Raw genomic sequence first — 22,999 nt, forward strand, 5'->3', positions numbered from 1 at the left:
GGCAGGCACATGGCCCCAAAGCACCCACACTAGAGCCCGGGCCGGCCAGGGCTGTGTTCCTGGGCCTTGGCGCGCCTCCGCGCAGTCCCTGATCGCAGGTCAGGAGTTGTGAGGCACGCGGGAGCCCTGCGCGTCTGTGGTCGTGGTCCCTGCGCGCTCGGCTTGTCCGTGCCCGTGGCTTTGCACGCCGAGGGCTCTGCAGACTGACCAGTCTCTCCGGGCTGTGCTGGGCCTTCCAGAGGCAGCGTCCTCTCAGCAACCCCGCGCGGTCGCCCCCGCCCAGCCGCACCGCAACACCGCCTCCGGGGCGGAGCTCCAGGGCTCCTGGTGCAGGGTCGGCCGAACTGAGACGGGGCGCGGCGGGGTCGGCAGGGGGCGCTGCCGGGCCCCGCGAGCTCCCCGGTGGCGGGTGCGCGCCGCCCTCGCCTCCCCTCGCGCCGGGAGGAGCTGGCGGCGAGCGCCGAGCCGGGCGCGCAGCGGCGGAGCTGGGGCCGGCCTGGGACCATGGGCGGTGAGTGCGGCGCGGGCCTGGGCCGGGGCGGTTGCCGTTGGGGCCGAGCCGCGCAGAGGCTCTAGGCGGGTGGGAGTCCAGGGTCCGAGGTTGGGAGACTGAGGGGGTCCCCCTAACTCGCCAGTGGGAGAGGGGCGGGAAGGCTGGGGGCGCTTCGAAGCGTCGGGTCCGAATCCCGCGACTAAGCCTCCTCCTTTATCCCCGCGCTCGCCCCTGAGCCTAGGACTTGCGCCCTCTTTCCTGCCACTCCCCCCGTGCGCCCGGTGTCCCAGCCCCGGCGCCCGCCCCATAGCCCCCTTCTCCCAGAGCTGGCGCCGTCTCACGCCCGCTGCGAACCCCCGGCTCTGTCTCCAAGCCCTCGCCCCCCGCAGCCCCGCACTCTCCCGCGGAGCCCGCCTCCACCTCGCCCACGCCCCTCCAGCCCTCTCCCGCACGGCCCCCGCACTCCCGCCGCTGGATTCCAGCCGAGATTCAAGCTCCCGGGATCCCCCTTCCCGGGCGGTCCTGAGCCGGCTAGTCTCCAGGTAAGCAGGCGGCCGCAACTTCGCGGCCATTCCCGGAGACGGGGCTGGCTCCTCTTGGCAGCCACCTGCAGCCTGACGCCTCCGGGAGTCCCGGGCCTGGCCACGGGGCCGCCCGAGCGCGGGTTAACATTCCTGGATGCGCAGGTTAGGACCGTGTGGTGTAGACCCACGACGTTGCTTTTGCTGGTGAACTTGCATATGTCCTGATCTTTTAAATAAGCTGGGTTTGTCACACACACACACACACACACACACACACACACACAGAGAATGGATTTGCTTAGGGTAGGTTGCCTGCTTTGCAGCCGCAGCTGCCTTTTAAATTGTACCTGTGGATGGTAAAGGATTCACGGTGCAGGACGTGGAGCCATATTTTCCCGCTTCGGCTGTGAGTTCAGCGATTGCGAGGGGGCTCTGTAGTGAGTGAGGTTATCACCGCCTGGCTAGCCAGTGTCTTTGTGGAAAGGCAAGGATCCTTTGTAAGCATTCAACAAGTAAAATCAGGAGAGATGGGGAATCAGATCGAGCTGTGAATGGGGAAGTGTAGGGGGGTGGATGGGGGATCGGAGAGTGCTCCACAAATGGAGCCGTTTGTTGATATTTGCAGAAGGCCCGTGGGTGTGAAGCTGGCAGTGCGGAGCCCACCCTTTCAAACGGGATGCGACTGCGGTCGGGCTTGGCAGTAACTTACCCTCCTCAGAGGTGTTGGTGCCCAATCGGGACATCTGTGGGAAGGGGATTTATAGCAGATGGATCAAAAGGCCTCGGGCGCGGTGGCTCACGCCTGTAATCCCAGCACTTTGGGAGGCCGAGGCGGGCGGATCACCAGAGGTCGGCAGTTCGAGACTAGCCTGACCAACATAAAAACCCCGTCTCTACTAAAAATACAAAATTAGCCAGGCGTGGTGGTGCATACCTGTAATCCCAGCTACTCGGGAAGCTGAGACAGGAGAATCGCTTGCACCTGGGAGGCAGAGGTTGTAGTGAGCTGAGATTGCGCCATTGCACTCCAGCTTGGGCAATAAGAGCAAAACTCTGTAAAAAAAAAAAAAAAAAAAAAAACCCTCGTGGTCCCTGGAGAGAGGTGAAGATGCACGGGACAGCCTGAAAGCCAGTGTATGAATCTGCCCCATCCCTTCTCCTGACTTTCATTAAGTCTTGGATTAAATTAATTGCTTATCTCAGAGAAAGGATGTGTAGGGGGAACTTCTCTGTTAGGGATTGGCTCCTGGCCAGCCCATCCTCACTGATGCCTTGGGAGGCTGCGTTTGGGCACCAGGAACAGCGTGGGCCACCTGGCCTTTGGAGCACAGCACTCCGAGTGTTTGTGGAACTGCAGTATCTGTAACTCTTTTTTCTGTTGATCAGCTTGAATAGTAATTAGCTCAATATTACTTCACTATTGATTAGATAAGTAGCCCAAGGACATACTGGGGCTCAGTAGGGTCTCTCTGTCCAGAAATTCCCGTGGGCTTCTCCTTGGCCCTCCCTACACCGCTCTGTGATGAGTCGCTGTCAGATGCCCCACTGTGCAGGAGCACCTTCAGGGATGGGTGGAAGGAACCACCTCTGTGGCCCCAGGTCCCTGCCTGGTCCCCCCTGTCTACCACATAGGGGTACTCGGTGTTTGTGAGGAAAAAAAATGGATGCCCCGGTGAATTAGTCTGAGTTCACAACCAATGTTTTCTACACTTTGCTACACTGTTCAAAATGTTACCCTTAAATTCAACAGTTTTTTTTTTTTAATGTGTCATATCACCAGAGACAAACTCATTTTTGTGTGTGTTTGGAGCAGTGAGTGCAATCTACAGATCAGTCTCTGATGGTGGGTCGTTAACCTCAGTGGGGACTCCAAGATTTCCATGAAGAAAATCAGTTGTCTTCATTCAAGAATTGGGGTAGGTGGTGGTGGGCGCCCTTGGAAGCTACTAAGTTTGTCTGCTGAGGGTTGAGTCCACCATAGCTTAACCTATAGTGCCCAGAGCTGTAGCCCCAGTCCCCTTTAACATTTCCTATCCCTGCCCACTGACAGAGGAAGCTCCCAGGGAGACAGGGTACCACTTGCAGAGCCCCACTGGCCGCTTCAGATTGCACCATCCCCACTCCAGTGGGTGTTGCTTCCTGTGGCGGGCTGGGAGTGCCTCTTCTTGCACATTTCTGGCACTGTGGCTTGCAGCTCTATTGGTGGGAGGGAGGTTGGTGTTTTGGGCCAGTGCTTTGGTCTCTTGGAGGTGGCTATAACCCACTGGCAGATGGGGCAAGGTCCAGCTCTTGTGCCTCTGTCAAAGGCCACCCCCAGGCAGTACAGCCAAATGCTGAGGGGGTGGGAACACCTCATGTCCCCCTTTTTTTGTGGGGGAAACTGGAAAGGGCTAAAATTGAGACTGCCACTTGGCTGTGGGAGCCTGCACTGCCCCTGGCTATCACGAACTTATCTTTCTTACCCAGATTGTCTCTGTCTTCAGGTCTGGCTCAGAATTCCTGCAGCTGGTGAAAATCTGTTTTCTAGAAGAGGTTTAATTAATGCCTGCAGTCTGTGAGTAAGAGAAAGGGAGGAGAGGGAGAAAGAGACATACTACTATCTAGAGGTGGGTGGGAGAAAGGATAGGAGAATGTTCAAGGTCCTGAAAATTCATAGGGGGAGATTTTGGCCCCAGAACCTGTCCCTGGACAAGGTTCCTGGTTGGTGGATAAGGAAGTGTGCCCACATTCCAGTGTAGGGGTTACCAGTTAGGAGCAAAGTCACTGAGATAGGAAAAATGGCCCCATGGGAATCTGAAATCCATTTGCTGGGCCCATCATTCTGGTTTTGAGAAGGCCTTGAAAGCCAGCTGAGACTTGGGCTTAGCACGGCAGGAGAGCACTGAGCTGTTTGAAGTTTTTGAATGAGGTGTGTGCCCTTTTGGAAGTAATGGCTTGAGCAAGATTGGTCTAGGGTTTGGCCTGGGAAGCCACTTTACCATGGCTTAATTTATAGGCCCTGAGCTGTAGCCCCAGTCACCTTCGACATCACCCATTTTCCAATGGAGGAAGCTTCCAGGGAGACAGGGTACCACTTGGAGAGCCCCCCTGGCCACTTCAGATTGCAGCCATTGCCACTTCATCTCACCTGAGGTGCTGAGGGGAGAGTCTAGGTAAGTGACAAAAGGAGCAGTGGCTTGGAAGGTCTGTGCACCTGTATTTAGGAGGTGAAGAAGAGGGAGCAGCTTTCTAGTAGGATGGTGGGCCTTTTGATAGAAGCATCTCCCAGGGACTCTTTTTGAACCTGCTGCACAGCCTTGCAGGTAAACGAGGGCCCATTGGAGCCTCTCAACCTGGAGATGCTGCACGGCAGCCACGAGGAGGCACCCGTGAACCCAGAATGAATTTCAGGGTCCACTCTGAGTCCAAAAGGCAGGAGGGCCCTGGCCAACTAACACCTAACTGAGCCACAGACTCTGGCCTGTTTATCCTCCACCCTCAAAACCAGCAGACTTCTCTGACCCTTTTTGGACTTTGGCTGGGGAAGCCACTGGCTTTTGGAAAAAGTTCAGTCTGCAGTGATGGCGGGAACAATCTCAGGAGTGTGGAAGAAGTTAATGATTAAAAAGGCGTGGAAGAAGAACTGGATGGCGGCTTGGGGAGTAGTTTCTGCAGTCAGGAGGCACCCTTCACCTCATTCCCTTGGCCCACAGTCATCTGTGCATGCGTCTGCCCCTCCCTCCATCAGTGGAGCTCCCTCTGAGCTGCGTACTCGAGGGTGGAGGAGAGTTTGGGGGAACTCAAACATGTAGTAGTAGAGACTGTAGTAACTTTAAAATTCTCTTTGTATTTGCAGAATCATTTCCCCAATTTACACACTCACGTTTCAGTTTACAGGGCATCCTTTTGTCACCTGCTCGCCACCCTTATGCCCCTGGGTGTGACCAGCTTCCTCAGAAAGAGCTGTAATCAATAGCATATTGATTAAAAAGCATATTAAGATGAAAATTATTGCACCTGGTTTTGATGCCCCCACTCTCTCCCCTTTCCTCCTCCACTTCTATTTGTGGTTACAGCCATCATTTACATTAAAGTTACAAATCATTTTGAATACTATTTGTCCCACCCCTCAGTTATTCAGAGATATGTGTCTTTTCAATCAACAAAACCACAGCTTGCTTTCCTAGGCTTACCTCATTCTTGGATCTAACACCAACCTTCAGGCCTTCAGAGATCCAGCAGTATCATTTTGAGCTTTTAACCCTAAAATAAAATGAAGCTCTTACTTGCTGTTTGTTCTCTGCAGACATAGGAGAATCTAGTTAGAATTAAACATTTCCTGTCTTGTTAAGGCTTTATGCTTCTAAAATGAAAGTGGCAGTTGGATTACCGTAAAGTTAGTAAAGTTGTAGAACAAATTTTTGGAAGCTCAGAAATAATAATGGAGGGACTTACAGAAATAAACTATTAAGCTTAAATCTTAAAACATAGAGAGATATAAATATGAACTATCTTGAAAGTATAGAAAATTTGGCAAGTATAGATTAATAAGTATATAATTTATGCAAGTTATATTAATTATGAGGATCATGCATTATGTTTATACAGTACCTTACTATATAAAAAAGCAACTTTGTCCATATCTCATTTGATTCAATAAGCCTGCGATCTGCTTAGAGATGGGGAGATGGGACCTTGGGATGGTTAAAAGGCTTCTTCTAGAATTCAGATCTCATAAGCAGAGAAATACTATGTAAACCTGGATATCCCTGCCCACGTTGCCTGATAACCCAATGTGGTTACATAGTTTTTTGAAAATTGTAGGTGGTCCTATTCTTAGGGATAAAAGTAGGCATTGGTTTTCTCTAAAACTTTCTGCAAGTCAAACAAACAAACAAAAACTCTGTATGTAGCACCCAGAAACCTGAAAGGACTTCTCAAGGTTTGTGGATGTCAGAGGTTCTCTGTCGATGACTTCCTAATACTAGAGTACCTGAGTTGGTTGTGTATTCAGCACAGTGCAGTGATTGAGTGTGTACATTCAGAGGCCAAACTGACTTTAAACCCTGGCTCTACCATTACTAGCAATGTACCCTTGAACAAGTTACTTCTCTGTGCCAGTTTCCTTATTTGTAAAATTTGGGTGGTGATAATAATACCTACTTCATGGTACTGTTGTGAAACTGAAATATAATAATACATGATGAGGGCTTAGAAAAGCACCTACCACATGGTACATGCTTTAAAAATGTTAGCTGCTATTCCTATTCATTTGTTCCTTAAAATTACCTTTTAGGCGCCAACCGACTGCACTGAGATGATGGATACAGGATAATAGTCTCTGTCCTCATGGAACAGAGGACATTATATTTCAGTTTGTGGTGAAGGACATGAATGGCGGTGCAGATCGATTTCCAGGCACTTGCTCACTTACAGCCATGAGAGGCTGTGAAGGGGCTGACCATGGGGTGGTGACCTTGCCAGCTCTTTGAAACAGGCACTCATTTTGACTCATCTGTGTCTGACACATGCTGGTTGTTTTAACTGTCACTCTTGGCCACAGGTGGTTAGTGGGAAGCATGATAAGAGATCCTAGATCTGTTTAGTCACCTGGTTTTGCCAACACTGTTTTTGGTCCTGGTTGACAGAATGCTGCCCTGGCTACTATTTTGGACTGGACTGGCTCTTCAGCAGCCCCAGAAACCTTTGGTACTACCAGAGACCCAGTTCTCTGAGCAAGAAATGGCACAGCTGCTCCTGAGAGCAGGTAGGGTACTAGCCAGAGGCAGGAAGCCAGAACACCGCATTTCCTGTGTCTGCCATAGCTAGAAACTTCTTGACCCTAAGAAACTATGTTGACGGGCATGGGTTTCCTAACTGGTGCTGGAAAGAGAGGACCTTCCTCCTCAGACCTCGCTCTGCTTGCTCTGTGCGTCCTACAGAGAGGCTCCAGCATGGCAGCCTGCCCGACTAGCACCTGCCATCACGGAGCTGGCACGGCCTCCAGCAATGGGCTGTCGACCAGAAAATCCTTCTGTGATTGCTGCTTCAGGAACTCGAGTGCTTCTCTGCCTCATTTGAGCGTGATTAGCCCAGCTTGTACTCGACATACACTGGAATACTTCATACTGATAAGTCAGCAGTCAGACTGGAAAACCAGTCATCAGTTATCTTAGTGGCAACCAGCTTATTTTTATTTACTTTAAACTATGGTTGACCCTTGAACAACTCAGGGGTTAGGAGCACTGATTCCCCCCACCATGGCCCCCCACAGTTGAAAATCCAAGTATAACTTTTAAATCCCCAACATCGTAACTATACATAGCCTACTGTTAGCCAGAAGCCTTACTGATAATGTAGTCAGTTAACACATATTTTGTATGTTGTATGTATTATATGCTGTATTCTCACAATAAGCTAGAGAAAAGAAAATGTTATTAAGAAAATCATAAGGAAGAGAAAACATTTCCTATTCGTTAAGTGGAAGTGGATCATCATAAAGGTTTTATCCTCATTGTCTTCACATTGAGTAGGCTGAGAAGGAGGAAGAGGAGGCGTTGGTCTTGCTGTCTCAGGGGTGGCAGAGGCGGAAGAGAACCTACATGTAAGTCGACCTGCTCAGTTCAAATCCGTGTTGTTCAAGGGTAGACCTATGTCCTGGAAATTTTAAATGAAGTTTTGTCTTAAAAAAAAAAAAAAAACCTTGCCCCACACTTGTAAAACAAAGAAACAGCAAATAATGCCAACCTTTTGTATGTAGGGAGAATTAAGGTAAAAAGGGGAAAACCCTTTCTCTGTTTTACAAATGGCTCCCCAGGTGCTCTGACTTCTCTGGTCATGATCATCTCTTGATTTCCCAGACTGGAACCTCTTTTGTCGCCAGTGTGTCTGTCTCCGTTCCAGTCCCTAATGGAAACACAGACCTGAAAAATCAAAGCTTGGGCATTTATGGTCGAAGGTCATGGCATGGATGGTTGATTTTTTTGGCTCTGTCTTCAAAGTGAAAAATCACTGTCTTCTTTGAGAAAGAAAGTATATTTTGGGAGGTGGCTAACGTCAGCAGGCAGGAAGATCTAAGCAAGCCTGTCTCATCCTCGGTTCACATAATTTCTAGCATTGCTAAGTTAGCAGCATATGATTTTTTTTCTCCTCTTGTGCATCTTGCTCTAATGACTGCTGATTATCTTGAAACAGCTGCATTAATTGATGGTGTTTAACGACTCTACTTACACTAAGTAATTGCAGTTGGCTTGGCTGAGGATCCCGAGTTCTTTTTACTTGCTGTTTAGCTTGAGAAGTGTTTATTTGTTCTGTGTGCCAAATGCCCGAAGGGGAGTTGGGAATGCCTCACCTCAGTGCCGGCCCACTGCCCAATGCTCACACTCTCCTGGGACATCATCACGTGCCACCACAGCATCCGTTCCCTGTGTATTCTGATTGTCTGCTCATGGGCCTGTCTTCCAGCTTGATAGGGAGCCCCTAGAAAGCAGGGACCATACCCAGCTCATCTGTAAAGCTTTGGCCTTTAGCACAAGGACTGGCATGAAACAGGCCTCAATAAAAGTTGGGTGAATGAATGATGAGTGGTTGCAAAGCATATCGGTTATGAATGTGTCTGGCTGAAAGTAGCAGAAAGCCCTGGCTTAGTGGCTTAAGTAAATAGGGGTTTGTTTATCTTATGTAACAAAATGCGTGAAGATAGGTGATTGCTGGTGTTGGTTTCAGCAGCTGACATCTGTCTGTACTGACACTTGTGTTACTCCCTTGGCCTTTCCTTCATGATGGCAAAAAACACCAGCAAACCAGATGTCCCCTGACCTTTCATGGCCAGAACTGTATCACATGGGTTGCCCCCAGTTAAACGGGCCATGTGAGTGTGTAGTGGGGCACACTGAGGAAGGCTCACTGCTTAAACAAACTAAGTATGTTTAATGGTTCAAATATGGTAGGCATTCACTTTTTGCTCACACACAGTCCAAAATGGCTGTTTCTGCTTGGGGCTTTCCTCCAAGAGGAGATTCAGGGACTCAGGCTCTCAAGGCTGCCATGCTCCTTTGCCTCACTCAGCTGAAGAGGAAGGAACATGGAGGATGGTGTGTGGGAGGATTTTGTGGGCCAGGCTCAGAGGTGCTGAACTACTGGCCCTGACATTCCACTGGCCAGGGCTCAGTCGCGTGAGCATACCTTCCAAGGGGAGGAAATGTGGTCCAGCCACATGCCCAGGAGGGAAAGGAGATGGGTATCACAATTAGCTGGCAGTCTCTGCTACACTGTCTGCCCCCTCCTCCCCCCAAAAATCAGGATTCTCTTAACAAGAAAGAATGAGTGGATATTGAGGGGCTAGTGGGGGTGTTTTCTTTAGAAGGAAATGCTGTGCTAAGAAAGCTCCAGCCAAAAGTCGTCTTCATCCCCAGGAGATCATCTGTTCTGAATCCCTGCTTCTGTTCCTACCTTTGGGAACTGGGCCAGATGACTCAGTAGGACAGTGGGAGGCCCTCATTATCCCCCTGTCTTGACACAGGGCATGTTCTTAACAGCTTTGTGGGAATGTGTCCTAGTTGATTCACATCAGCAGTTGGAGGTTACCCCAGAGGAAATGGTATTTAGTCCCCCAAGGCCAGAGGAACCTATGAGAGCTCCTTTTTTTCAAGCGCCCCTGCCCACTCAACCTTCCACAGCTTCTCTTCCTCTCCAGCCCCCACCCCAACCCACATCTGGAGGGGAGGAGAGGACACAGCAAAGAGTAACCTGATTCCCCTCTAATTCATTAAAAAGTGTTTTCCCACTACTTCCTGCTAGTTTTCCTCAGTAATAATTGATGAGTGGTATATTGATATACTGGGCTGTAGTGCTTTATTCTTGTTTAGTTTGTTGTAGGTTTCTGTGATGGGGCTATTCCATCCACAGCATTCTTCCTGGTGCTCACCCTTCCTTTTTCCCACCCTCCCTCCCTTCCCCTACACACCTGTTGAGCACCTGCTGCTTGCTCTGCTGTCTCTCCACCCAACCCTGGGGAAGGTGGGCAAGGAAGCTGACATGAGTCTGTCGTGTTGATGAGTAGAGTGGGAGGGGTAGGCTCTGAGGGCTGTGGTTGCCCAGTATTGGAAGATGTCACCCAGCCTTGGGGTCAGGGAAGGCTTCCAGGGGAAGGTGGTGCTTAAGCTGAGTTTAAGGATAAGCAGGAGTTAACCAGGTCAAGAAGACATCTGGGCCAAGAGAGTGGAATGGGCACAGACATTGAGTTATGAAAAGGGGGAACAGCAAGTCGACTGTGCCAGAGTCGTGCGAGATGGTGTGGCCCTTCACCCGTCCAACACTGCTGTGCCATGGGGCCTGGCCTTACAGGGTCTTGCAGAAAAGGACCAGCCCCCATGGAACTCATGGGCTGGCTGTGAGAGGGGATGAGTCTGCAGAGGAGTTTGGGCCAGAATCTGAGGAGGGCTTGGCTGCTGTCCCAGACTCTGCTCTAAAGGGTCTGCTGCTGGAGGCTGAGTAGGAGAGGGACTCCATCACTTGTGCCATCACGTCTTGTGCCCTGTCCCTCTGTGTCTGATTCTTGACTGGTCCTTTGCCCGGGCATTACTCAGGCTATAAAAATAGAGGCTGGCACCAGAACTCCAGCATGTAGTTGTTGAAGAAAGCTGAAGCTGTCATTACATATCAAGATACTTGCCAGGGAGATTTTTGATGGAGCACTTTCTTGGAGCCCAGAGGATGAGGTTCTAAAGTTGGCTTATAGTTTTTTTCTCCCTTGGACTTATACCAATCCTTCTGGCTACTCACTTAGAATATGTACTGGTTGTGCTTGTTACTCACCCCCGCCCCAGGCTCATACATGCCCTCGAGGACACATTGAAATGAACGCTCAATCCTGAAATCCACCAAATGAGGGCTCACCTTGCCACAGACTGGCCTGATTAGAGGGGCTGAGTCCTCTCCATGGGGCCCGCTGGAGGCTGGCGTGCAGTCCATCAGGTGTTCATGTCCCATATAAGGCGGGACACCCTGGCCCGAAAAAGGAACTTTCAGCACTGCCTGAGAAGGTAAGGGTTCTGATAACTGTGCTTGCTTTCCCTAAGGAAATGAGGGCTGAGCCAGGGTTTAGCAAAGCTGTCAGCTGCCTTGATTGTGATGAATGGTTCCAAGGGTGATTTCCTTCATTCTCCCTCCCAGCCCTGTTTATTAAGGTGGACTGGAGACAGTGCTGGGGGGTGGGGTACAGAGAGATGAACCATCATGCTAGTCTAAGCCAAGGGCTGAATGAACTGCGCTTTGCTTCAAGGTGGGTTAATCTGTATTTGTAGACAGAGACTGAATAGTTTGATGCTGTTTTTTGGGTGCCCTCTTGGTCCAAGTGCTGCAGGGAATGCAAATAATAATGAGAACGAAATCATGACTGTCTTATGTTTTCCAGGATGGATCTCATCTAATCCCCTCCATGCCCCCTGAGGCAGGCAGCAATATTACACTCCACTAGAATAGAAGCTCCATGAGGGCAGGAATTTGGGGCTGGTTTGGTCACTTCGAATCCCCAGCTTCTATAACTATCCTTGGCATAGAGCAGATGCTCAGTAAATATCTGAATGAATGAATGAATGAATTACTATTTGCAGGTGAGGACACTGCAGCTCAGAGAGATTAAATACCTTGCCCGAGCTGTTAGGTGGTGGAGTAAAAGGCCTGGTCTCAGTGCCAGGGAGGGACCATGAGCTGTGACTTGGGGACCCCAACTCTACTGCCCCTGGAATGAGAGCTACTTCTAGGATAGCAGTGTAGGAGGGCCAGAGCCTGCCTGGCCTGGTCTACTGAACACAGCACAATCTTGGAAAAACCCACCAGTTGTATGATGATACAGCCGCAAGGACCCAGGAGGTTGGAGGGTGTCTTCCTGCTGCCAGCACCATGATGTAACTCAGAGATGGGGTGATATGCAGGCTGTATCTATCAGCAGCTTGAGAGTGACATTTCAAGAATACCACCTTCATCCAGTCAGGCGTATGCTGAGAAACTTTCAGTGGCTCCCTACTCCTACGGGAACCCAGTCTGGCTCCAGCCCTCCTCCACCCTGTTCACTGATGACTCACTGCGTAAGGCCTGTCATCCACAGTACGGTGACACAGGGGTGGGCTTTGCAGCCTGCCTCTGTACCATTTATCCTCACATCAGGCACGCCCACTGACATCCTCCCTGCCTTTTGTTTAGCACAGTTTCCGCCTCTTTCACGCAGCCCTCTCGCTGATCATCCCAGCACAGAGTCCCCCACCCCTCAGGTGCCTGTAGCCCTTGTCTGTCTGTACAGTGCATTTCCTAAGGATGTTCTTGGAACTCTGGGTTCGGCAGGTGGATGGGGCTGCTGCTAAGTGGGGCACGAGGCCCCTCCCAGTCCACCTAAGCACCTCCACTGCTACCTGAATTCCACATCAGATTCCATGTTGTGATGAGTTTTGAAAGAGGATACTGTTTGAAAACCACTGGTCTCTATAATTTATCATGTGCCTGCCTTGTGAGATACTGCTTAACTGCATTGTTTAAAAATAATTTAAATATGTTTTACAGTACTCCTTTTTTCTGATTTTTAAAAGTAATGCAAGTTTGTTTAAGAAAATTTAGAAAATGCAGAAATATATGTGAGAAAATAAGCCTGCCAGGATTCCTACTTACTTAAGGAATAGTGAGCCAGTCTTCTGTCTTGTAATTTGTTTGTTTTAAAGAAAATTGAGATTACTTGTCAGTACAGCTATAACCACTCATAATATTTAGGACGTATTCTCTCTTTTTAATGTTTTTCCTCTTTTAAAAAAAATTGTTACTTTTACAAATAGCAATTATTTAAATTCATTTTTTAAAATAGCACAGGTTCAAATTCTAAAGTGTACAATGAAAAGTCTTGCTCCTACACCTGCTTCAAGCCATTCAGCCCAGCCTGTACATGCTATATTGTAGCTTGTGTTTTTGACTTAACAATATAACGTTTCCCTCTGTCATTACTCACCTTTTTTTTTTTGTTATTTGCACCCAACATACTATAAAATCAAAGCATTAAAATATGTGAGTAAATATTGGAAAGTTCTTCCTACTTCACAATAGAGATCACACTGTTAATTTCAGCAGCCATCTCCTGCTAGACCTTTTTCGGTAAATTTATGTTTTCTGAAAATTTACATATATATGTTGGGATATGCTAGCGTTGGTTTTACCTAAGTGAGATTACACTGTATCTAGTATGCTGCTACTTTGTTTTCTGCCTTTTGTTTTTAACTTGGCGATATTTCTTGGAGGTTTGTCTGTCCACACCTAAGCCCACTTCTTTCTTTTTTTAAGGCTGAATCGTGTTCCATTGTTTGGACAAACTGTGATTTTCCAACTGTTTCCCTATGGATGAACATTTCAGTTATTTTCACATTTTTATAATGACTCCTAATGCTGCTTTGTACATAGGTGGTAACACTTTTGTAGGATAGAAACCTGAAATACAAATTCTTGGGGCAAAAGATGTGCATGTTTATTGTTTTGGTGGAGATCACCATTTCCCCTTCACAGATACTATTCTAATTAATCCTCTCACCAGCAGTGTATGAAAGAACTCATCCCCCTGAGACTAACTAACATTCATGATAGGTGAGAGGTGAATTTTTTTGGCCAATCTGAAAGGTAAGAAATGCCACTAACTCCCTTTTTTTTTTTTTTTTTTTTTTTTTGAGACAGAGTTTTGCACTTTCATGCAGGCTGGAGTGAAGTGGCGCAATCTTGGTTCACTGCATCCTCCATCCCCCGGGTTCAAGCGATTCTCCTGCCTCAGCCTCCCAGGTAGCTGAGATTATAGGTGCCCGCCACCATGCTCAGCTAATTTTTGTATTTTTAGTAGAGACAGGGGTCTCTACTAAATATAGCTTTGTCATGTTGGCCAAGTTGGTCTCGAACTCCTGACCTCAGGTAACCCACACGCCTTGGCCTCCCAGAGTGCTATGATTATAGGCATGAGCCACCCACACCTGGCTGCCAGCTCATTTAAAAATGTATATTTCTTTCCATCCTGGTTTTCCAAACATATGCATAACTATACATATTGATTAGAATCGTGCCATGCCTTGTTCTCTGTCCTTTTTTCCTTTCACATTAGGTCAGGGACGTTTTCTCTGTTCATTGCATTCTCTCCAAAAAAGCTCAGTTGTTCAGGGTTGCTGGCCTGTTGAGCTATTGCAGATCACCTGGAGTGTTTTTTATTTTAGTTTATTTGTGTCTTTGATCTTCAAAGATCCTGGGAATGACAAGTCATAGAAAAGAAAGGAAAGCAGAAGAAACACCTCCTGCAGAGAATTGGCACAAGGAGTGTCCAGTAGACAAGAACCAAATGAAAATCAGAATTAGATATTTGCTCAGGGGCTCATCTCTTAGGTATTTGGCAGGGAGGTCCCTAAAATATCACCATGAGCTCTTGTTATATATAGATATTGTATACTCTGTGTTATATGTTAAGCTTGACCTGTTCCGTGCATTCTGCTATGAAAAGTACACAGCTTTGCTGCTGTTGTTTGGATAGAGAGATTATGATGTTTTCAGAGCATTTAATGTCAGTGGAAACATCCAGGAGTCAGTGTGGTGTGATGGAAATAGCATTGAACTGGAAAGTCAGGAGAGCTGGCTTCAGACTCTAGTTCTTCCCCCGACTGACCGACTGAACCTGGAGAAGACACCTAGCCTTTTGGGTCGCCTGGGGTCTGCGTGGCAAGGAAGACCTGGGTGTAATGGGTTTGGAAAGCTTGGTGGGGGATAGGCTAGCAGTTAAAGGTCAATTCCAGCTGAATATTAAAAGAGAGCTCTCTAAGAATTGGCACTTTCTAAGATGAGACTGGCTGTATGTTGCCAGTTTTCAGAAATGTTCTGACAGGTGGTCAGTCAGCTCTCTGCAAACACGCAGACACTACCCCTACTGTCATGTGGCTTAGGGTCAGTCGCAGGAGACAGCCAGCCAGCCAGGAATTTCACCATGGTCATTTTATTACATAATGAATAGTGCTGAGAAGTGTCATGGAGGAGAAATACAGGGTAACTTGAGAGTGTGAGACAGGGTGCTAAACAAGGCGGGTGAGTTGAAGGGCAGCCTCTATGAGAAAGTGATCTTTGAGCTGGGATCCAGGGCATGGTCAGCAGTCAACAAGGTGAGAAAGTGGAGGCACAGAGGAGAGGCAGCATGCTGGCTGGAGGCAGGTTGGGGGATTGCTACTGGCTGTAGTGAGTCCTCCATTAATCTCTTCATTCATACATTCATTCACTCTCTCAACAAATATTGGTTAAGCACCTGCTCTGGACCAGGCAGTGTTCTTGGCCCTGGGGATACATGTATAGGGAGCAAGACTGACAAAGTTCCCAGCCTCGTGGAGCTCAGTGTTGCCACATAGTAAATCATTCCCAAACTTGGTGCCTTAAAACAACCATCATTTTACACTTATCCTCATAGTCTGGAGGTAGACCAGGCCCAGCCGGCTGTTTCTCATACATGTGTCTCACACAGTTATTCAGGCAATAACTGGTCTCATTCTCTGTGTTTTTGAGCACTTCAGCCTTGGCTTCCAACCCACTACCTGTCTCAGCTCACCAGAGTCCTCCCAAAAAGGCAGTCCATTGGCCTTATATGCTGGCTCCAGCATGCTCCTTGGGGTCTTACCTCCCTCCCCTGCCTCAGGCAGCTCCAAGAGTAACAGGTTTCTCCACCTCACGTTCATTCTTGGGGAGCAGGAGTGATGCCCTTTTGACATTCCAGGCACCTGCGCAGCTGACCCAGGCCTGGAGTCCCCAGTGAGCAAGGCTCTTCTGTGGGGCTGAGAGATGTCTGGGTCTGGGAGAGGCATAGTGTGAGGGCTTGAGGTGAGGCTGCACTGGTAGGTGGGGCTGTAGAGGCCATGGGCAGTATTTGGTTGACATCCGTGGAGCATTATGGGAAACCACTAAAAGACCAGAGATCTGATGACTCCCTAATGGGAAGATTACAGAAGACAGTCCTTCTTGGAAAACAAGATTTTGAAATTAATCTGTTAGAATGATTTGTCTTATAAAACAAGGCTTTCAGGTATGTCCCTGAAATGCAAGTGTCCTCTAGGACTACTTGTCCTCTGGCTTAAAGAGAGGAAGCATAGATGTCCATCCTGATTCTATCAGTTATTATATCACAATCAGTGATATGGCAATCTGTGGTTCATTATCACAGAGTTGGTGGGTAGAGTCAACTTTCTATAACCAAGAGTTCACATTCTACAACAAACATTCCCACCACTGCAATTTCCTATAACACACAACAGTGCCCAAGCAGTAACTCCATGGGCTTTGTAAGAGAACTACAAAAACAAACCTCTAAATAATACAGTATAGCTTTTTGCCCTATTTGATAGACGTATTAAGTAAGAAACTCCATCTAGAAACTTGATTTTATTATGATAATACAGAATAAGTACTTGCTCAGTTAGCTGCAGTTTGTGGAAACTGGTGTGTAAACAAGGATCATGGCCACCCCCATTGCTTTTCATTCTCAAAATTACTTGTGTCAACCACTTTGGCTCCCAAATTTCTCATTAAGTTACATCAACCTGGAGTTGTGTGTTTCATTACAACTGTTAGCTGAGCTGAATCAAAGCTTCGGAGCTTTTAAGAGTTTTGGTTTTTTTTTTTGTTTGTTTTTTTTTGAGATGGAGTCCCACTCTGTCACCCAGGCTGGAGTGCAGTGGCGCAATTTTGGTTCACTGCAACCTCTGCCTCCTGGGTTCAAGCAGTTCTCCTGCCTTAGCCTCCCAAGGAGCTGGAACTACAGGTGCCCGCCACCACGCCCAGGTAATTTTTTTGTGTGGCATTTTTAGTAGAGACAGGGTTTCACCATGTTGGTTAGGCTGGTCTCGAACTCCTGACCTCAAATGATCCACCTGCCCCGGCCTCAAAGTGCTAGGATTACAGGAGTGAGCCACTGAGCCTGGCCTCTTAAGAGTCTTATTACCTACTTTATTGGCAGGGAGCTGGGACTCGAGGCAGTTGAGATTTCCTCCAAAGCTAAATGTCGTAATTGTAGGTAACAGTGCTCTTAGCTCTATTTTTGCTCTACCTGTCACTTTATAAGTGCAAAGGAGCAATATGTATGTGTGTATATATACACACACACACGTATATATACACACACACGTATATATATACACACACACGTATATATATACACACACGTGTATATATACACACGTATATATATACACACACACGTATATATATATATGGAGAGAGAGACAGAGTGAGTGTGTGTGTGTGTGTGTGTGTGTGTGTTTTGAGAGCTTGTTTTGGGATCTGAGTCAGAGAATCCTTGGATCTCAGCACGTGAACGGCTCCGAAAGGTCACCCACATCAGCCCCTCTGTAGCATCACCAGCAGTGGCTACACACTCTTGGCCACCTCCATGGGCAGGAGGGCTCATTCTATACTGACACTGTCAACCTCCTACTAAGTGAGACAGCCGTGTTCTCAGATTTACTTCTAAGGATGTAAAGTTCATGCCCACTGGCACTGGCAGTGATAACAAGCTACAGGGCTCCTGGTGCCCCACTCCTCTTCATGAATGAGTCATAGAATCACCTGCCAGTGAGCACAGGGTCTTGCCAAAGCTCTGTAGGTAAATGTGATCCCAGCCCAAAAAGGCCTCATTGGGCAAAACGCCTCTCAGTGGCGTGCGTGAGTGCTCCTGTCCATGAGTCCATCCAGAGCAAAAACCCGTTCCTATATAATATTGTTAACACAGAAATGCAGGCCTTGGTAACCTGTCCTTTCAGGTGTGCCTGATTTACATTGCACAGCTATGAGTCTCAGGACTTTGGAAGCTTTTTTTTTTTTTTTTTTTGCCTTTAAAAGTTTGACTTTTATCATTCAAGCCTTTATATTATGCCACTTGTACTTCCAGTCTTGCAGCCTGCCTGTTTAATCCTCTCGTGCTTTCTTTGACATTTTAAGAAACTTTCAATTGACACACTTTGCTTGCAAAATTTTTTTAAAAACAGCTATATTTTTAAAGTGGCTTTGCGGTGAGTAAATCATGCCAACTGCATGTTCTCCTGTCTTTGTTGAGGTACTTATAGCTTCTCGACATTCTAAAATAATAATGCCAGTCTCAGATGTAGCTACTTTGAAACTTAAGAAAGAGCAAAGCAGTAACGTTGGATGGAACACAGACTTGTCCATGTCAAAATAATAATAATAATAATAACTGAAGCGTACATAAAAGTGAAAATCCTGGCTTGAAGAGTTAGTTATTTTAGTCTGTTCTGACCCTGAGAAATGATCAGATGCCTTGACAAGTTTATCCTTTGTAGAGTTGGAAAAAAAACCTCAAAGGAGAGAGTGGTTAGAACATGTAGTTCACAAAGGAAAAAAAAAGTTTACTATTTCAGGGATTTAAAAATACTAAATCTGCAGATTATCAGCCTCAAATCCTTTTAGGAAAGAAATGGTAGGTAAATAATTAATGCTGCATATTTTAAAAACGTGTAAAATATGAAACAAAAGGTCTGTTAGTGGAAGACGTACAGTCAGTAGGCTGCAGGAGGCTGCTCTACTTTTTGTCTCTGCTGAATTACACCTGAGCAAACCAGCACTGATGTTTTTTAAACATGTAATTATGACTGTATGTGTTTTGATTATTGGATCTGAAAAGTTGTGGTACTGTCATCAGATGACTGTGTTTAAAAATAATTTTTTAGAATAATTGTGCATGTTGTCACACCTTCTCCAGCTGTGAGTTGTCGCAAACATCCCTTTGCTCACTTATTCCTAACAGAGCCCTGACTCTATTCAGGTCTCTGCCCATTCTATCCCTGCGTGGGCCTCTGCCAGGAGGTGCATCCTGATTGGTTCCACCCAGTCATTGTATCCATTCCCAGTGTCAGTGATTGGTTTGGGTGCGGGCACATGACACACTTCAGCCAGTGAGATGCGATGGGCAGCCTGGGGGAGGGATTTCTGGAGAAGGCTTCTTTGCTTCCAGTAGAGATGAACAGAGTTATCCCTTCTGCCTTTGCCCATGGCTGAGTATGGCTGTGATGCCTGGCAGTGTGGCTGCCAGCTTGCGACCCTGAGAGAAGCCAGCCTAGTAAGAGGACAGACATGGAAAGCTCTTGGCTTCCCATTGATGCTTGGAGTTGCTGAATCAACTAGCCTTGGAGCTGCTGTCCTAATACTATGGTTTGTCATGTGAGAATATGGATGAGTCTCTTTGCTTGCTAGGGTTTTCTGTTACCTGCAGCCAAGCCATCTTTATAGATACATGAATTATTTAAGATAAAACAAAAACTAAAGTGCAAAAAGAACAAAGGTGACCACAACAGTGTCTCATATCATATCTAAGAGTGGTATTCAGCCTGGTCAGTGACGAGGTTTTCTGCCTAATGCAGCTCATGAACGCCTGTGCACTTACTCATTACACCTCCAGAAGGGAGCCCCATGAAGAGTACCAGTGTTCTGCTAACAGCAAGTTCTAGATTGGAAATTGGTTTGTCTGCTTAAACAGAAGTGAAATAACAATGGATTAAAATGCTGTGAGATTAATTTCTCTCTCCCAAAATGATTTGAGCTGGAAGGCAATCAAGGAATGGGTGGCCTTGCCCCTTGGGGTTATGTAGGGTCCTTCTCTGTCATCTACTAGGATGTTGCTTCCATCTGCATGGTGAAAGTTGCTCCTCATCATGCCAGTGTTTCAGAGCCTGGAATAGGAGAAGAAAAAAGTCAGGATGGTCTGGGGCAGGCAGCTTCCTTTTGATCTGGAATGGCCATATTACGTCTAATCACGACTCATTGGAAGAACTTGATCACATCACTACAACAGTTGCAAGGGAGTTTAGGAAATATTCTCTCTAGCTGGATGGTCATGTATCCAGCTAAAATCCAGAGGGTTCTGTTCATAAGAGGAAGGAAGGAATAGACACTTGGGGCAGTTAGAAGTATCTGCCACATAGTATGTCTGCTACAGTGAAGAAGAACGTGACAAGGGCAGATTGCTGGGTACCACTCTGAATGTGAAGCAAGGGTTTCAGCCATGCAGGCCAGCCTCCCTGAGCAGCTTGGAGCCTTTTGCCCCTCGGACCTGCCCTGGCCTCTCTTCAGGTAAATGAAGGGGTTTGAACCAAATGATATTTAAAACCTCTTCAAACTCTGACTTTCTCTGGCATGCTCCAGTGGAGATTCTATTTCTAGAGTTGGGGAGAGGGAACAAAGACAAGGGAGAAGTAGGGTAAGTAGCTCACTTGTGGCTGGTGGGTATTAAAACCATCAGCAAATCACTGCTAATACTTACTGAGAGCTTATCAGAGGCTAGGCACTGTACCATGTTCCTTACATATCTTAACCCCACGACTCCCTCCCTATACAACCTATGAAATGGGCTCAGAGATTGTTCTCACTTCATAGATGAGGAAGCTGTGGCTCATTATCAGGTAGAGCAGGGCTCTAGACCTAGCCAGCTGACCCCAGGCCCATGCATTTAACAGCCTATTGTGGGTATGACTGGGAAATGAGGTGGGATTTGTGGGGTGTGGCCAGATCATAACAGGTCCTTAAAGCAGGGCAAAGAACATCGAGTTTGGTGCTGCCGTTGATTCAGGGCCTGCTTCAGGATCAATCTGCAGCACTGATCAGCACACCCCCTGTGTTAGTCCATTTTGTGTTGTAAAGGAATACCCAAGACTGGGTAATTTATGAAGAAAAGAAATTTATTTAGTTCATGGTTATGCAGTCTGTAAGAAGCGTAGTGCCAACATCTGCTTCTGCTGAGGCCTCAGGAAGCTTACAATCATGGTGGAAGGCAAAGGGGGAGCCAGCGTATCACACGGTGAGAGCGGGAGCAAGAGAGAGAAGAGGAGGTCCCAGGCTCCTTATAACCAGCTCTCACGTGAACTAACAGAGCTAGAGCTCACTCACCAGCAAGAGGACGGCACCAAACCATTCATGCGGGAACCACTGCCATGACCCAAACACCTCCCACTAGGCCCCACCTACACTGGGGATCACATGTCAACATGAGATTTGGAGGGGACACATATCCAAACCATAGCACCACCTCAGCTCCCCACTGGCTTCCCCACAGCCAAGAGGCGGCTGTTACCACTCTACATCACATCTGGGCATGACAGTGACGCAGGTCAAATCACCCCTCATCACCCTAGGGTAGAAGACAGGCTGTTTTTCAGGAGGAGACCCCCAGGTGAGAGAGGGTCTGTGGTGCGGCAAAGTGCAAAATGTTCCAGGGGAGCCACGCCTCATGACTATTAGATATCCTTCAATATGTTGCCCCTGCTGAGAGGGGCAGGGAGGCCTCTGGGCCTGTTCCTGTCCAGTATTCCCCAAGGAGGCCAGGTGTTGGGAGGAGATAGGACCCTGGCCCTAGAAAATAAGGGTAGGTTCATGAAGTGGGCCTGTCTTTCAAGCTGGCCTGCCTGGTGGTGTGGATCCTGCAATCAGACCCCTCTTCCCGCTCCATCCTGCAGCTCAGTCAGCTTAGTGCCCAGAGGGCATTCCAGGGAGGGAGTGAGAATCAGTGAGTGTGTTTTCTGGTCCCACTGATGGTAGGACACCTTGAGGTCAGTGGGGAAGCTGGCCTGGGTAGAGGGCTGTGGGTGCTGGGCCAGGCAAGCCCATCCCTTGGAGAAGCAGACCCAGACATGGCAGGGGCACCCCAGCTCCACCTGTGTGGCCTCTGGGCAGCTGGCTTTCCCTAGGCACAACACTTCCCTGCATGTATCAGTGTTGGATGTATCATCTCCCTTCTCTGGCTCCTTTCACAACCCAATACCTCCCCACCACCTTTAACACCATCCCTTGAGTTCATTCTGTTTTCCTAAAATTCAATCACAGATACACCAACACCAATCTGCTCTTCAAGATGGAGTTCTGGCATTGCCACTTCAGAAAACCAATCTGCCGTATCCTAGCCTGGATGCAGTCTTCTTTCCTCCTGATAGCACTGGTTTGATAGAGCCTAGTGATCTGTTTACTCCCTACTTCCCTCGCCAGACTCTACACTTCTGTTTTTAAAAAAACTTCTTGAAACTTTTCTAAAAAAAAAAAAAAACACCTTTAACTTCTGACATACACAGAAGCAGAGAGGCGCAGATAATGAACCCTCAAGGATCTGTCACCCTGCTTCAACTATTGTCACCATTTTGCCAATCTTATTTCATCTATTCCCCTCAACCTTTTTATCTCCTCTGGAATATATATATATCTAATATATATATTAGATATGTATATTATATAATATAAATTATGAATATATATATAATTTTTATTTTTCGAGATGAAGTTTCTCTTTGTCACCCAGGCTGGAACGCAGTGGCGCAATCTCAGCTCACTGCAGCCTCCACCTCCGGGGCTCAAGCGATTCTCATGCCTCAGCCTCTTGAATATCTGGGATTACAAGTGTATACCACTATGCCCAACTAATTTTTTGTATTTTTAGTAAAGATGTGGTTTCGCTGTGTTGGCCAGGCTGGTCTTGAACTCCTGTCCTCAAGTGATCTGCCCGCCACGGCCTCCCAAAGTACTGGGATTACAGGCATGAGCTACCACGCCCGGCCCCTCTGGAATATTTTAAAGCAGGTCCTAGGTCTTGTATCATTTCTCCCATAAATACTTTAGTGCCTTTCAGCTGGGACCTTCCATATGACAAAAACTGTGTCCTGTATCCTGTGTCCTGTGTTCTTACCGCTTAGAATAGTGCCTGGCACTTACTGGCTCTCAGGAAATGTTATTTTGAATTGACTGACTGAATGAATGAGTGCGTGAACTGGCTTCAGCTTTTAGAAATGAGCCTGCAAATTAAGTGGAGAACTCTGGAATGTGAATAACTGCTGTGAACTCACAGCCCCTTCATCCCAGGTGCCTTCCTGGGGTTTCCAGGAGGCTCTGGAATCTGCGCATCTTCATCAGACTTCAAGGTTGGTTTTTCTTGGGCAAGCATCTTTGATTTGGCAATTAAACTCCACTTTGA

General features: G+C 47.5%; 1 protein-coding gene across 2 annotated transcripts in view; it reads left to right on the forward strand.

Annotated features, from left to right (window-relative positions):
- The first annotated feature begins 368 nt into the window (after positions 1 to 368).
- PXYLP1 (2-phosphoxylose phosphatase 1) overlaps positions 369 to 22,999 on the forward strand; it is a 62,757-nt gene continuing 40,126 nt past the window's right edge. Inside the window, exon 1 of one of the 2 annotated variants that reach the window (XM_031009254.3) lies at positions 369 to 511. The gene's annotated coding sequence lies outside the window, so the exon portion shown is untranslated. Of the gene's footprint in view, positions 1,036 to 22,999 lie in introns of both variants that reach the window. The other variant, XM_055383065.2, reaches the window with a different exon arrangement.

The sequence above is a fragment of the Gorilla gorilla genome, chromosome 2 (assembly GCF_029281585.2).
Source record: "Gorilla gorilla gorilla isolate KB3781 chromosome 2, NHGRI_mGorGor1-v2.1_pri, whole genome shotgun sequence".
Lineage (NCBI taxonomy): Eukaryota > Metazoa > Chordata > Mammalia > Primates > Hominidae > Gorilla > Gorilla gorilla.